The sequence below is a fragment of the Lycorma delicatula genome, chromosome 1 (assembly GCF_047948215.1).
Source record: "Lycorma delicatula isolate Av1 chromosome 1, ASM4794821v1, whole genome shotgun sequence".
NCBI lineage: Eukaryota > Metazoa > Arthropoda > Insecta > Hemiptera > Fulgoridae > Lycorma > Lycorma delicatula.
The window spans coordinates 273544591-273560210 of record NC_134455.1 but is presented as its reverse complement, the minus strand read 5'-3'; the positions used below and the strand labels follow the sequence as shown (position 1 = coordinate 273560210).

General features: G+C 33.0%; 1 protein-coding gene across 1 annotated transcript in view; it reads right to left on the bottom strand.

The window, feature by feature from the left end:
- Nucleotides 1-1830: 1830 nt before the first annotated feature.
- The window catches only part of rb (adaptor related protein complex 3 subunit ruby), a 179014-nt gene continuing 165224 nt past the window's right edge, over nt 1831-15620 (bottom strand). The window contains exon 22 of the transcript XR_012758107.1: nt 1831-1852. The gene's annotated coding sequence lies outside the window, so the exon portion shown is untranslated. The remainder of the gene's footprint in view (nt 1853-15620) is intronic.

Sequence of the window (15620 nt, the reverse complement as noted above, 5' to 3'; positions counted from 1 at the left end):
TAATGAACTATGTTATTGTTGTAGAAAGTTAGATTTAAATTAGGCATGAGATCAACAATAACTTCTAGCTTGTTATCTTCATTAAGCTTTCCAAATTATTTTTAATGGTAGTATTTTTAATGGATGGATTCTTATAATCCATCTATTAAAAAGAAGGAAATAAAGTCATACATGAAAAAATTTGTTTCAACTGATAAAAAAAAATTCCACATTGTAATTCATTGTAATACATACGTTGTAATTCATTATAAAAGAAACTACATTCAAAGTAAATATAAATCTTCTTGATAATTGAACCAATAATACTGTGTCCTTTATATATATATATATTTTTTTTTTTCACCATATCTAAATACAAAAAAAATTTACTTTTATTTAAATACATTATTAGTATAAAATTTGATTTTCTTTATTTCTGCAGTTTGAAAAATAAATAAGATATTCATAAAAATAATAAATTTTTAGAATGTATTAATAAATTTGGTAGCTGGAATTCCAGCCACCAAACATTTCATGTAAAGTAACAAATACAATAGATTTATTGATGTCTAATAGTTTTAAACAATATTTTTGCAGTTTCTATATTTAAAAAATAAATAGATTATTTATTAAAATAATCAATTATTAGAATTAGATAGTCCGAATTCAGGCCAGCTAAATATTTCAAATAAAGCAACAAATGCAATAGATTTATTGATGAAACATTATATTTGCAGTTCCTAAATTTCAAAAAATAACTAAGTTATTAAATTTGTTCATCAAGCTAAAGAATTATACTAAAACAGAGATCCCTATACCATAACCATGTATAGTTTCACTCTCAATCCAAGGTATATGCTCATATTTGGATATTATCACTTGTGCAAATTCTCATACCTTTTTGCTACCAAAAAATCTTTAGTACCCAAATTAATAAGAATAACTTTTATTTCACCACGATAATAATCGGCATTTTTGTGCCTGGTGAATTAGCAATTGTAATACCATATTTAGCGACAAAACCTGACCTGGGTCTTATTTGTGCTTCCAAATATTTTGGTAATGATAGCAATGCGGATTGAAATAATTTTCAATTCACCAAATTTTATAATTATATTGCCGGCTGAAATAAATCTAAACCTGCACTTTTATAGGTAGCATATTTGGCTAAACTACCAACAAAATTATCCAATTTGTCAATTTTAACAAGTGTTATGGAATTCACTTCCATTAATGTATGAAATGAAAAAAAAAACAAATAACCTAAAGTGATAAAATTTGATTTACATTAAATCAAACAATTTAATTTACTGAAATTTTAATTATTCTAAAATTGTAATATTACTAATTTAAATTTTTTCGAATTCCTTCAACTTTTTTCATATTGATTATGTTCTCGGATCGATTGTGATATGAGTAACTTAACATCATCTATGAAATCCTTCATTTTATTTTCCATTTCTTGCAAACTGAAATTGAATGTTAGTTGAAAAGTTCTATTCCCTCAAATTGTTTGTCCACTTTTTCAAGTTGTAGAATCACACTTTTTATATCAATAATCACTTTAGGCAGTTTACTTAAATATTTGTCACTAAAGTGCTTTTTAATGTAAATGTCATCTAACACTTGATCCATTTTTCCATATGAACAAACTGTTCACCGAGATTGGTTGTGTATTCATTGAGCATATTGTATATTTGTTGAAAATTGACAGCATCAGCATCATTAAAATTGGATCTGATACATTATAAAATCTATCTTTTTTTATATCATAATTTCCACCTTCACTCAATGAAAATCTTATACCTGGTGGGGCTCTAATAAACCTTTTTTTTTACTTTTTTTAGCACCCATCTTTAAGCGTGACATTTTTCTATAAAATAAAAATAAATATGTATTAAAATTACACATCTTTCAATTCATTAATTACGGATAAAATTTAATGTGAAACATTTGTGTTTCTAGAATCATATTCACCCATAAGAGTGAAAAATCTACCTACATAATAAGAGTACGATCTATCTTCCAATTCATTTAGATCATCCCAATATTGTAGATTGAATTATAATTTAATTGTGCACGTAATAAACCTTTACCACTAAATGATATTGATGGTGTATGTGGAGAAAATGAATCTATTAGTTCTTTTTGGAGGAAAAGGTTTTCTAATTTTATCATTATATTTAAAAGATTTGTTTGTTTCTACTATTTCAGCATCTGTTAGGTGAGCACCAGTTTTTTTCAACATTTCAGAAAATTTTGTACATCTGTTTTATGAACTTTTTCAAATCTGGATTTTTTAAAATTAACAACTCTAAAATACCAGGTGTAGCGTTATACTGTTGATTACCTAAAGTGCTTTTATAATATTTTACACCATTAACTTGATCCAATGAAACTTTTGGAGGTTCTTTTAACATTTGTAAATATTGTTTTATAACATAATAATCTGTAATTGGAAATGTTTCTTATGTATTAGAAACATGTGTAAATGAAATATCTACCACAATATCCATATATTTTGTAAATTTAATGTGTTCTTCATTGTTATTTGCACTTTATCATCAATTAAAGTGATTTGTTCTGATTGTGAAAACATTGTTGAATGTCCTATTTTATTCAGATAGTGATAAATGTGTACTACATTTTCATCATCATTTGAAATTTCTAACTTGTGCTAGCAAACTACTAGTTTGTTGTCGTTATAAAATAGAAGATAATCTGTCGTCCAATTCATGGCCTACTTTAGCAATATCAATTTCACTATCAGTTGGTGATGGTATTAATATTGGTTTATAGCGTATGGCAAATAAAGCATCTTCTTCAGCCAAACCCAAGATATAAGATGCATTTTTAATCATGTTAAAAAAATTCACTATTGAAACTATTTATTGATGTTATAAAAAAATAAAAATAAAAGTTGATAAATTTAGCTCACACAACTAAAAAGTAAAGTATAATTGATAACTGTTTTAATAAAAAAAAAATGTGTAATGTTTATGCATTGATATGTGGCACATTTATCTATTGACACATAGCATTTAATCAATGATTAGAAATTTATTGAAACCATTTCTATAACGACCCTTATTTTTTTTATAGCAATCTTTATCGAAAATTTTTTCAGTATATTCATACTAACCAAATTCTGGATTTAGCATCACAAGTTCTGATATTGTTCTATACAATGGTTGATGTAAACATTTTTTAAAAAAACGTACAAATTTTTAGATTGCAATCGTTTAAGTTGAATTAAAAGATTAAAAACTATATTTTTTTTACCACAATTGGATGGACCACATATAGTGCATCTAATAGTGTCTGGTAACAAAAAACTATTTTTACTGTTTAGAATTACTACATCCATATCCCAACTTTTAAATTTGCATCCAATATATTGATTTTTGTTGTACTTCCTTCACTGTGTTCTCTAATTATGGAATATTTAAATTAAAAATTAATAAATTGTTAGAAATAAAATTATAACTCAGTACAAGATGATAAGCTCAGATCAACTTCACTGATTGGATATATAAAAGGGCTTATTAACAAATCATAACGAATTTCTTCTATAAATTTCTCAGTATTCATATAAAATGTATCTAGCACATTGATACACTCACAATCAATCATCACTATAACATATTATTTTTACATGCATTCCATCCCAATAATCATTAATAGAACATGTAAATGTTTTAATTAACTCAATTACACAACGAAATGGTTTTTTGGATGGATGGAATGAGTATTTAAACTTAAATTTTGGAGGTAAGGAATCCTTATTATTTTACAAATTTAAACAATTTTTCTTTTATTGTTTCACCAACAAAATTATTATCATGAAATTTCATATTATCTATATAAAAAAATTAAAAAATGTTACACTAATAAAATATTAATTTAAATTTCAGTGAAAAAAAATAACACATCAATAAAACTTAACATTACAAACAATATCTTTTAAATCTATCATACAACACAAGTTGATAAGCTTAACTTTAGTGATTGGATATATAAAAGGACATATTAACAAATCATAACGAATCTCTTCTATAAATTTCTCAGTGTTTATATAAAATATATCTACTACATTAATATATCTCCAATCATCACTATGAATAATTATTTTTACATGCATTCCACCCCAACAATCATCAGTACAATATATATGAACTTTATAATTAAGTCTTCAATTATGTATCTTACTGGTTTTTTAGATGGAATAAATGGAGTACCTTATATGTTTGAGGAGGATTAGAATCCAAACATTTTAAAAGCTTTTCTTTGTTGTTTCACCAAAAATTTTATTATTATGAAGCCTATAATCAATCTATATCAAAAATTAAAAAATGTTACATCAATAAAGTATTGGAATTTCATACCAAATAACTTTCTTAATGGTTGTTTTTCACTAAATGCAATTTTATTAATAATTTCTTAAAGTTCTTCACTCGAGTAATAAATTTGTATGGCAAAATAACACAATATAGAACTTAGCACTACAAAAAATTTCAACATTATAAATCTATATATTATAAAAAAAATAATAAAAATAAACCAATAAAATATTCAAAAAACAACAAAATTTAAATCTGGCCATGAATTGTAACTTTTAAAACCTAACCATTTTATATAAGCTCTTCTGATTATTTTTTTAATCATACATTTTCATGCTTCGTTTTCGTTTTTTGTAATTCGTGTTGATAAAAGTGAATCTTTAAAATTTCATTTCTATTATCAATCAATTCAAAGTGGATCATAATGGATCTAGATTCAGCATGTACAGTATGCATTTTGAATATTTCATTAGTCCTACTTGGCAAATAACCTTTATAAAATGTCTTTTTATGGTTGCTTATGTTTACATATCACAAACTTTAACTTATACAATATTTGATTTCCTATCATATTTTTTATTCAAGTTTTTTAACACTGTGCTTTATTACTATTATTTACATCTTTTGATTTAAATTTTGTAATAGTATGCTCGATATTATTATTATATTCATCTACTAATTCTTGCAATATAAATTCTATCAATTTATAATTACCATTTTGTCTAAAATTTAATCCACACTTTTGTTTTCAAAGTTCTATCGAAATGTTCAACTAATGCTACTTTTTTATCTGAAAATGTTGTATATAATGTTTATGTTGTATTTTTCCATCAAAGCTTTAAAGTGTGAATTATAAAATTCTTTACCTTGATTTATTTGTAAATGTTTCATTTTACATTTTTCAAATATTGATTCTAAAGCTGATGCAATTTCTTTACCAGATTTATTCTTTAATGGTATAGCATATGAAAACTTTAAAAAACAATCAATAATGGTTAATCCTCCTCTATGAATCATGAGACCTTGCCGTTGGTGAGGGGGCTTGAGTGCTCAGGGATACAGAGTAGCTGGACCGAAGGTGCAACCATATCGGAGATAAGGAATGATTCCTGAAAGAGGGCAGCAGCTCTTTCAGTAGTTGTTAGGGGCGTGAGTCAGAATGACTTAAACGGCCATATCAACATCACTCAGTCCTCTGAGTACTGCGCAGCTGAAAGCAATGGAAAACTACAGGTGCTTTTTTTCCAAGAAAATGTAGCTCTCTGCATTTTCAAATAGCAATGATGGAGGCGCCTTCCTTGGTAAAATATTCCGGAGGTAAACTAGTCCCCCGTTCGGATCTCCGGGTGGGGACTACTAAGGAAGAGGTCACCAGAAAATTAAAAAATAACATTCTACGAGTCGGAGCGTGGAATGTTAGAAGTTTAAAAAAGGTTGGTAGGCTAGAAAATTTAAAAAGGGAAATGGATAGGATAAATGTGGATGTAGTAGGAATTAGTGAGGTTCGGTGGGAAGAGGAAGGCGACTTTTGGTCAGATGATTATAGAATAATTAACTCAGCTTCAAATAATGGGCAGGCAGGAGTAGGCTTCATAATGAACAAGAAGATAGGGAAGAGAGTAGAGTATTTCAAAACGCATAGCGATAGAATCATTGTAATAAGGATAAAATCAAAACCTAAACCGACAACGATTGTTAACGTCTATATGCCTACAAGCGCCCATGATGATGATGAGGTAGAGTGTGTATACGAAGAGATTGATGAAGCAATTAAACATGTAAAAGGAGATGAAAATTTAATAATAGTTGGAGATTGGAATGCAAGCATTGGAAAAGGCAAGGAAGGAAATATAGTGGGTGAATACGGGCTGGGCAAAAGGAATGAAAGAGGGGACCGACTTATAGAGTTTTGCACGAAGTATAATTTAGTAGTTGCCAACACCCAATTTAAAAATCATAATAGAAGAATATACACTTGGAAAAAGCCAGGCGATACTGCAAGGTATCAGATAGATTATATCATGGTTAAGCAAAGATTTAGAAATCAACTCGTTGACTGCAAAACTTACCCTGGAGCAGACATTGATAGCGACCATAATTTGGTGATAATGAAATGTAGATTGGGGTTTAAAAACCTGAAGAAAAGGTGTCAGATGAATCGGTGGAATTTAGAGAAGCTTGAGGAAGAGGAGGTAAAGAAGATTTTTGAGGAGGGCATCGCAAGAGGTCTGAGTAAAAAAGATAAGGTAGAAAATGTAGAAGAAGAATGGGAGAATGTTAAAAAGGAAACTCTTAAATCAGCAGAAGCCAACTTAGGCGGAATAAAGAGAACTGGTAGAAAACCTTGGGTTTCAGACGATATATTGCAGCTGATGGATGAACGTAGAAAATATAAGAATGCTAGTGATGAAGAAAGTAAAAGGAACTATCGGCAATTAAGAAATGCTATAAACAGGAAGTGCAAACTGGCGAAAGAAGAGTGGAATAAAGAAAAGTGTTCAGAAGTGGAAAGAGAAATGAACATTGGTAAAATAGATGGAGCATACAGGAAAGTTAAGGAAAATTTTGTGGTACATAAATTAAAATCTAATAATGTGTTAAACAAAGATGGTACACCAATATATAATACGAAAGGTAAAGTCGATAGATGGGTGGAATATATTGAAGAGTTTTACGGAGGAAATGAATTAGAAAATGGTGTTATAGAGGAAGAAGAGGAAGTTGAGGAGGATGAAATGGGAGAAACAATAATGAGATCTGAATTTAAGAGAGCATTAAAAGATTTAAATGGCAGAAAGGCTCCTGGAATAGACGGAATACCTGTAGAATTACTGCGCAGTGCAGGTGAGGAAGCGATTGATAGATTATACAAACTGGTGTGTAATATTTATGAAAAAGGGGAATTTCCGTCAGACTTCAAAAAAAGTCTTATAATCATGATACCAAAGAAAGCAGGGGCAGATAAATGTGAAGAATACAGAACAATTAGTTTAAATAGTCATGCATCAAAAATCTTAACTAGAATTCTATACAGAAGAATTGAGAGGAGAGTGGAAGAAGTGTTAGGAGAAGACCAATTTGGTTTCAGGAAAAGTATAGGGACAAGAGAAGCAATTTTAGGCCTCAGATTAATAGTAGAAGGAAGATTAAAGAAAAACAAACCAACATACTTGGCGTTTATAGACCTAGAAAAGGCATTCGATAACGTAGACTGGAATAAAATGTTCAGCATTTTAAAAAAATTAGGGTTCAAATACAGAGATAGAAGAACAATTGCTAACATGTACAGGAACCAAACAGCAACAGTAATAATTGAAGAACATAAGAAAGAAGCTGTAATAAGAAAGGGCGTCCGACAAGGATGTTCCCTATCTCCGTTACTTTTTAATCTTTACACGGAACTAGCAGTTAATGATGTTAAAGAACAATTTAGATTCGGAGTAACAGTACAAGGTGAAAAGATAAAGATGCTACGATTTGCTGATGATATAGTAATTCTAGCCGAGAGTAAAAAGGATTTAGAAGAAACAATGAACGACATAGATGTCCTACGCAAGAATTATCGCATTAAAATAAACAAGAACAAAGCAAAAGTAATGAAATGTAGTAGAAATAACAAAGATGGACCGCTGAATGTGAAAATAGGAGGAGAAAAGATTATGGAGGTAGAAGAATTTTGTTATTTGGGAAGTAGAATTACTAAAGATGGACGAAGCAGGAGCGATATAAAATGCCGAATAGCACAAGCGAAACGAGCCTTCAGTAAGAAATATAATTTGTTTACATCAAAAATTAATTTAAATGTCAGGAAAAGATTTTTGAAAGTGTATGTTTGGAGTGTCGCTTTATATGGAAGTGAAACTTGGACAATCGGAATATCTGAGAAGAAAAGATTAGAAGCTTTTGAAATGTGGTGCTATAGGAGAATGTTAAAAATCAGATGGGTGGATAAAGTGACAAATGAAGAGGTATTGCGGCAAATAGATGAAGAAAGAAGATTTGGAAAAATATAATTAAAAGAAGAGACAGACTTATAGGCCACATACTAAGGCATCCTGGAATAGTCGCTTTAATATTGGAAGGACAGGTAGAAGGAAAAAATTGTGTAGGCAGGCCACGTTTGGAATATGTAAAACAAATTGTTAGGGATGTAGGATGTAGAGGGTATACTGAAATGAAACGACTAGCACTAGAAAGGGAATCTTGGAGAGCTGCATCAAACCAGTCAAATGACTGAAGACAAAAAAAAAAAAATGGTTAATAAGTATTTGTATTCATTATTGAATATGGAATCACTTTGACTAAATCTGCTATGACTTTCTTAAGGAGGTCGCCATATTGGATTTGCAATAGCTCCTGTTTAAAAGCTCTCTTTTATAAGTTATTTTATTCCGTTTCATTTTTTGTTATTTATGATCTGTTTATTGTTTTATGTTTCTGATATTTCAGTTTGTGATTTATGTTATTAATCAATATTTTTTAGAACAATTTTTGGTTAAGGTAACTTTTGGGTTACCTAGACTGCTAAGGCAAGCATTTTTTTTATTATTAACAGTTTTTTGGATTCAGAAGTTATTGATTTGAGTTGGATTAATGTAAAAGTGATTAATTGCATCTAATTTGAGTAAGTTTTGGTTGGTAAGGAGATCTAGGTACATTTCTAAGATATTTTAAATTGTACTCTGGGGTCTTACTTTGTGGAATCAAACATTATTTAGTGAAAGGTAATTATTTTTAAAGATATTTAGCAAAATAATAGCAGTTTATTTAAATTGCAATTATCTGTATAAGAACAACCATTGATAAGGACTGTTTATCTTGTTTTTAAAATTGTGACAACCGTATTTCTGTTAATTTTGTCTGGGTTATACAATTTATTTTACTTATTTTTGTGTGTGTACTATTCATATTCGATAAATTAACGGATTTGCGTTCACGGAGAATGACTCATCATGGGTCCTGCTGTTTATGTTTCTGTTTACCTTTTACCTTTTTCAGAATTCTTCTTTGTGAATATTATTTATTACTGTTATTCTTTTAATATTTTGGCTCTTCTGCACAATCTAGTGATTTCTAGTTCCTGAAAATGACTTGTGGGTCACAGGAGTACTCTCGACCTCCAATACATTGCCGTTTGAGTCTGAGGTTCTTAGGCTAGGCATTCACGTGCAGCTTATAACAAAGCTGTTGATATTGCTATGTTTTATCAATGTCAACTGGAAAAATTGCGAGTTGAATTAAATTGCGAGAGAGGGAAATTAAATGAAACCCTAGTTAGTTCCTCTGATGTATCATTTGAACCTGATGAATTATATCAGGAGAAAGGTCTTTTAGCCCCATTGCAAATAAAAAGGCTAACAGGTGTAATACCAGGTATTAAAAGGATGCTTTGAGGTTTTATAGTCCTTTGAGATGTTTTGGTGGTAATGATAGCTCCTCTTCCTCTGAATCGGAAAATGTTCTTGCTGAAAAGGAATGTGCTAAGGAGAGATGGTTGCCAAAACTGAAGATGACTTTGAAGACTTAAATAAGACTTTGAAGATTTAAATTCCTTAAAAAGCTCTATGCAAGGAAAGGTGTTGTTCCAGTTGAGGTTACTTCCAGTTAAGGTGTGATAAGGAAGATCAAATCCCCGCCTAGAGCTAAGGGGAGACCTAGAGTGAAAGTTGGTGGAATTGAGCAAGACATTGGAGTGGAGGATGTGGAAGCTGGGTCTGCTTCCAATAATCCTGAAGGCAGTTGAGAAATAGGTTGAGGCTTAGGTTATGTATATAGAGGGAGGGCTGGGCTTGCAAAAGTACCATGCAGCAATAGTCGAATGGATCAAGCGGTGTGAAAAGAGACAGAAAGGGGGAGGTACAAACGATCTAGAAGTGATGCTGTATAAGAATATTGAGCATTGTGTTGCTGGGCATGTCTACCTCCTTGGACTGCTTCGTGGATGTGAGTAACTCCGATCAATAATTAAAGAAGAGTTGGCGAATATCTCACCTTCAGTTGGATATAGTAGTTTTGCTGCAGTGGTTGGCAAAGGATTAAATGTGGTCCCAGAGATAAACATCGGCAAGTTATCTAAGGCCAGATCTCCTCCGAAACATGGAAATATACTTAGTTTTTCATCCTAAGGATGAGTGAGGAGAACCAAAGTTCACTACAGACATGATGAAAGCTAAATTAAGAGGCCATTAAACCATGATGAGATGAGATCCAAATATTTCTTATTTGGAAAATTAAACAGGGTTGTATCCTTTTAAAGGTGAATAACAGTGATGGTGCCAGGAAGATTCTTGGAAATGTTTCAGTATTGGTCTGTCTGGAAAATTTTGAGTTTTCAATGTTGAGAGAAGAGGAAAACCCTGGGTTGACACTGAAGTCATTATTTCTATAGAGAGTGCCTCATTGAGATGCTTTCGAGTCACTGAAGAAGTTAGGTATCTTGGTGCTTATTTCAGCATGCTGGGAGGTGTCTTCCGGCAAGAGGTCATTCTTGCCGGCAAATGAGTTGATAGGCTGGCTCTTAAGTCCAGGCAAAAGCTAGGTCTTCTCATTTTTCATGTGGTGCCAACATACTATCAACTTTTCATTATGGACCTGCCCTCAAGGAACATTGTAAGAAAGATTGATGGTATAATTAGAAGGTTGGTGAAACAATTTTTTCTTTTACCTTCCAATGTGTCCCCAATGGTCTTTTGTATTGTAGAAGAGGTAAAGAAGGTTTGGGTGTTTCTAGAATGGAAGATCTTGTTCAGGCAACTAATTTAAAATCATATTGTTCAATGGAAAATACTGCAGATAATGTAGTATGGAAGGTGCTTGTTGAAGATCAGGCAATGGTATGCGAGAAGACTGCTCTTGAGTATGAACCTGGGTTAGCTGACAAACCTGTCTGCCATTAAGCCCTGGAAGTGCGGACAAAAAGTTTTGGAACTAGAAGAATGGAGTAAACAGCCTGTCCAAGGCAAGGGTATCGAGTGTTTTAAGGGTAACCGTGTCAGTAATTGCTGGTTATGAAGGAAGATTCTACATGCTGCTGAGGAAATTCATCTTCTGTGGATGAAGAATAATGTTTTACCTACCATGACCTATCTCTATCACATTGATTCAGATATAGACAAAGAATGCTGAATATGTCACAAGAAGGACAATTCATTGGCACATGTATTAGGAGAGTGTCCAGCAGATTGTGGGGGTAGAATTGCTCAACACAATAAGGTGGTCAATGTGATTAAGAAAAAGGCCAGATAGGATGAATTTTTTGTGGCTTGTGAACAACTGTTCGAGATGGTAACTGAAGCTTTGACACCTGGCATGGTCATTAAAACACCGGGAAGGCTCTCAATGGTGGATGTTATAGTCCAATTTGAGTAGGTCGACTCACTTAAGGATGGTGATAGGGAGAAGAGGGAAAAGTATGAAAGAATTTTCGCAGCAGTTATGGAAAATATGCAGGTGCAGGAGGTAGCGGTACTGTCTATTGTTATTGGGGCTCAAGGAGGTCTCACCAGCAATACTGAGAGGAATCTGAGAATTCATGGCCTTCGTGGGCAGGCTGAAATGGTATCCATAGTGTGGGGTTCTATTAATATTGCCCAAGCGCTCATGGATTGTGGCTAGGAAGAAAAGCAAAAAAGGCAGGTAGGTTATAAGATCATATGTAGGAGGATTGGGGTACTTGGTTTACCTATGCCATATGAGAAAATTTAGGTACCATGGTGATAGGGAGGCCCCATATCAGCAGGGAACGACAAACAATGGGCATACGCCAAACTGTTGTTTGGCGTTGGACTTGTGGGAGCAGTGGTTGCTCTGATGATGGATAGCTCCAGGTGTAGAGTGTGGATGGTGCTCATTTGGGTAGCATTTATGGGGTGAAACCTCGGACACTCCCGATATAGATGCTGATTGGATGGGCAGCACGATGAATTGGATGCGTTGCTGATTGGATGTTGGGAGAGTTTGTTGGTTACCAACCTTGTAAGAGGGAAATTCTTATAAAACTCATCACCCATTTCAGGGCATTGATGGCTAACACCAACATTAAAATAGCCAAATGCCTTGTCATTCAATTAGTGATGCACATAAATGTGTTGAAATTCTTGCAGTACCCATTTACTGTCTAGCGAAACCACTGCCAAGGGAAACAGCCTTGGAAAAATTAGTGGGGAAAGAAGAACCTGATGAGCTTGAATTTAGTCTGGCACTGTAAGGAAACATATGAGAGGTGTACCAAAAGTGGGAGGTGGCGTTGGGTTAAACCTTCCTGTTCGATGGTGAAATACCTTGTAAGCCTTAATTTTCTATTTTTCTGCTTGGAAAATTGCATCTACTTAGTTCTTTTGAGTCTGGTTTCTGTAGTTCTTTTGCAAAATCAGCTTTAATTGATATTATTCTACTACAAGAAAAAATCTATAAATTATTAAAACTAAAAGGAACTATTTAGTTCCTTTTAAAATGGAACTTTTAATAAAAATAACATTATAAAATTTTACACTGTTTGGCCTCCTCTATGAATCATGAGACCTTGCCGTTGGTGAGGGGGCTTGAGTGCTCAGGGATACAGAGTAGCTGGACCGAAGGTGCAACCATATCGGAGAGGTATCTGTTGAGAGCCAGACTAAGGAATGATTCCTGAAAGAGGGCAGCAGCTCTTTCAGTAGTTGTTAGGGGCGTGAGTCACAATGACTTAAACGGCCGTATCAACATCACTCAGTCCTCTGAGTACTGCGCAGCTGAAAGCAATGGAAAACTACAGCTGCTTTTTTTCCAAGAAAATGTGGCTCTCTGCATTTTCACATAGCAACAATGGAGGCGCCTTCCTTGGTAAAATATTCCGGAGGTAAAATAGTCCCCCGTTCGGATCTCCGGGTGGGGACTACTAAGGAAGGGGTCACCAGAAAATTAAAAAATAACATTCTACGAGTCGGAGCGTGGAATGTTAGAAGCTTAAAAAAGGTTGGTAGGCTAGAAAATTTAAAAAGGGAAATGGATAGGGTGAATGTGGATATAGTAGGAATTAGTGAGGTTCGGTGGGAAGAGGAAGGCGACTTTTGGTCAGGTGATTTTAGAGTAATTAACTCAGCGTCAAATAATGGGCAGGCAGGAGTAGGTTTCGTGATGAACAAGAAGATAGGGAGGAGAGTGGAGTATTTCAAAACGCATAGCGATAGAATCATTGTAATAAGGATAAAATCAAAACCTAAACCGACAACGATTGTTAACGTTTATATGCCTACAAGCGCCCATGATGATGATGAGGTAGAGTGTGTATACGAAGAGATTGATGAAGCAATTAAACACGTAAAGGGAGATGAAAATTTAATAATAGTTGGAGATTGGAATGCAAGCATTGGAAAAGGCAAGGAAGGAAATATAGTGGGTGAATACGGGCTGGGCAAAAGGAATGAAAGAGGGGACCGACTTATAGAGTTTTGCACGAAGTATAATTTAGTAATTGCCAACACCCAATTTAAAAATCATAATAGAAGAATATACACTTGGAAAAAGCCAGGCGATACTGGAAGGTATCAGATAGATTATATCATGGTTAAGCAAAGATTTAGAAATCAACTCGTTGACTGCAAAACTTACCCTGGAGCAGACATTGATAGCGACCATAATTTGGTGATAATGAAATGTAGATTGGGGTTTAAAAACCTGAAGAAAAGTTGTCAGATGAATCGGTGGAATTTAGAGAAGCTTGAGGAAGAGGAGGTAAAGAAGATTTTTGAGGAGGACATCGCAAGAGGTCTGAGTAAAAAAGATATGGTAGAAAATGTAGAAGAAGAATGGGAGAATGTTAAAAAGGAAATTCTTAAATCAGCTGAAGCAAACTTAGGCGGAATAAAGAGAACTGGTAGAAAACCTTGGGTTTCAGACGATATATTGCAGCTGATGGATGAACGTAGAAAATATAAGAATGCTAATGATGAAGAAAGTAAAAGGAACTATCGGCAATTAAGAAATGCTATAAATAGGAAATGCAAACGGGCGAAAGAAGAGTGGATTAAAGAAAAGTGTTCAGAAGTGGAAAGAGAAATGAACATTGGTAAAATTGACGGAGCATACAGGAAAGTTAAGGAAAATTTTGGGGTACATAAATTAAAATCTAATAATGTGTTAAACAAAGATGGTACACCAATATATAATACGAAAGGTAAAGTCGATAGATGGGTGGAATATATTGAAGAGTTATACGGAGGAAATGAATTAGAAAATGGTGTTATAGAGGAAGAAGAGGAAGTTGAGGAGGATGAAATGGGAGAAACAATACTGAGATCTGAATTTAAGAGAGCATTAAAAGATTTAAATGGCAGAAAGGCTCCTGGAATAGACGGAATACCTGTAGAATTACTGCGCAGTGCAGGTGAGGAAGCGATTGATAGATTATACAAACTGGTGTGTAATATTTATGAAAAAGGGGAATTTCCGTCAGACTTCAAAAAAAGTGTTATAGTTATGATACCAAAGAAAGCAGGGGCAGATAAATGTGAAGAATACAGAACAATTAGTTTAACTAGTCATGCATCAAAAATCTTAACTAGAATTTTATACAGAAGAATTGAGAGGAGAGTGGAAGAAGTGTTAGGAGAAGACCAATTTGGTTTCAGGAAAAGTATAGGGACAAGGGAAGCAATTTTAGGCCTCAGATTAATAGTAGAAGGAAGATTAAAGAAAAACAAACCAACATACTTGGCGTTTATAGACCTAGAAAAGGCTTTCGATAACGTAGATTGGAATAAAATGTTCAGCATTTTAAAAAAATTAGGGTTCAAATACAGAGATAGAAGAACAATTGCTAACATGTACAGGAACCAAACAGCAACAATAACAATTGAAGAACATAAGAAAGAAGCCCTAATAAGAAAGGGAGTCCGACAAGGATGTTCCCTATCTCCGTTACTTTTTAATCTTTACATGGAACTAGCAGTTAATGATGTTAAAGAACAATTTAGATTCGGAGTAACAGTACAAGGTGAAAAGATAAAGATGCTACGATTTGCTGATGATATAGTAATTCTAGCCGAGAGTAAAAAGGATTTAGAAGAAACAATGAACGGCATAGATGAAGTCCTACGCAAGAACTATCGCATGAAAATAAACAAGAACAAAACAAAAGTAATGAAATGTAGTAGAAATAACAAAGATGGACCACTGAATGTGAAAATAGGAGGAGAAAAGATTATGGAGGTAGAAGAATTTTGTTATTTGGGAAGTAAAATTACTAAAGATGGACGAAGCAGGAGCGATATAAAATGCCGAATAGCACAAGCTAAACGAGCCTTCAGTAAGAAATATAATTTG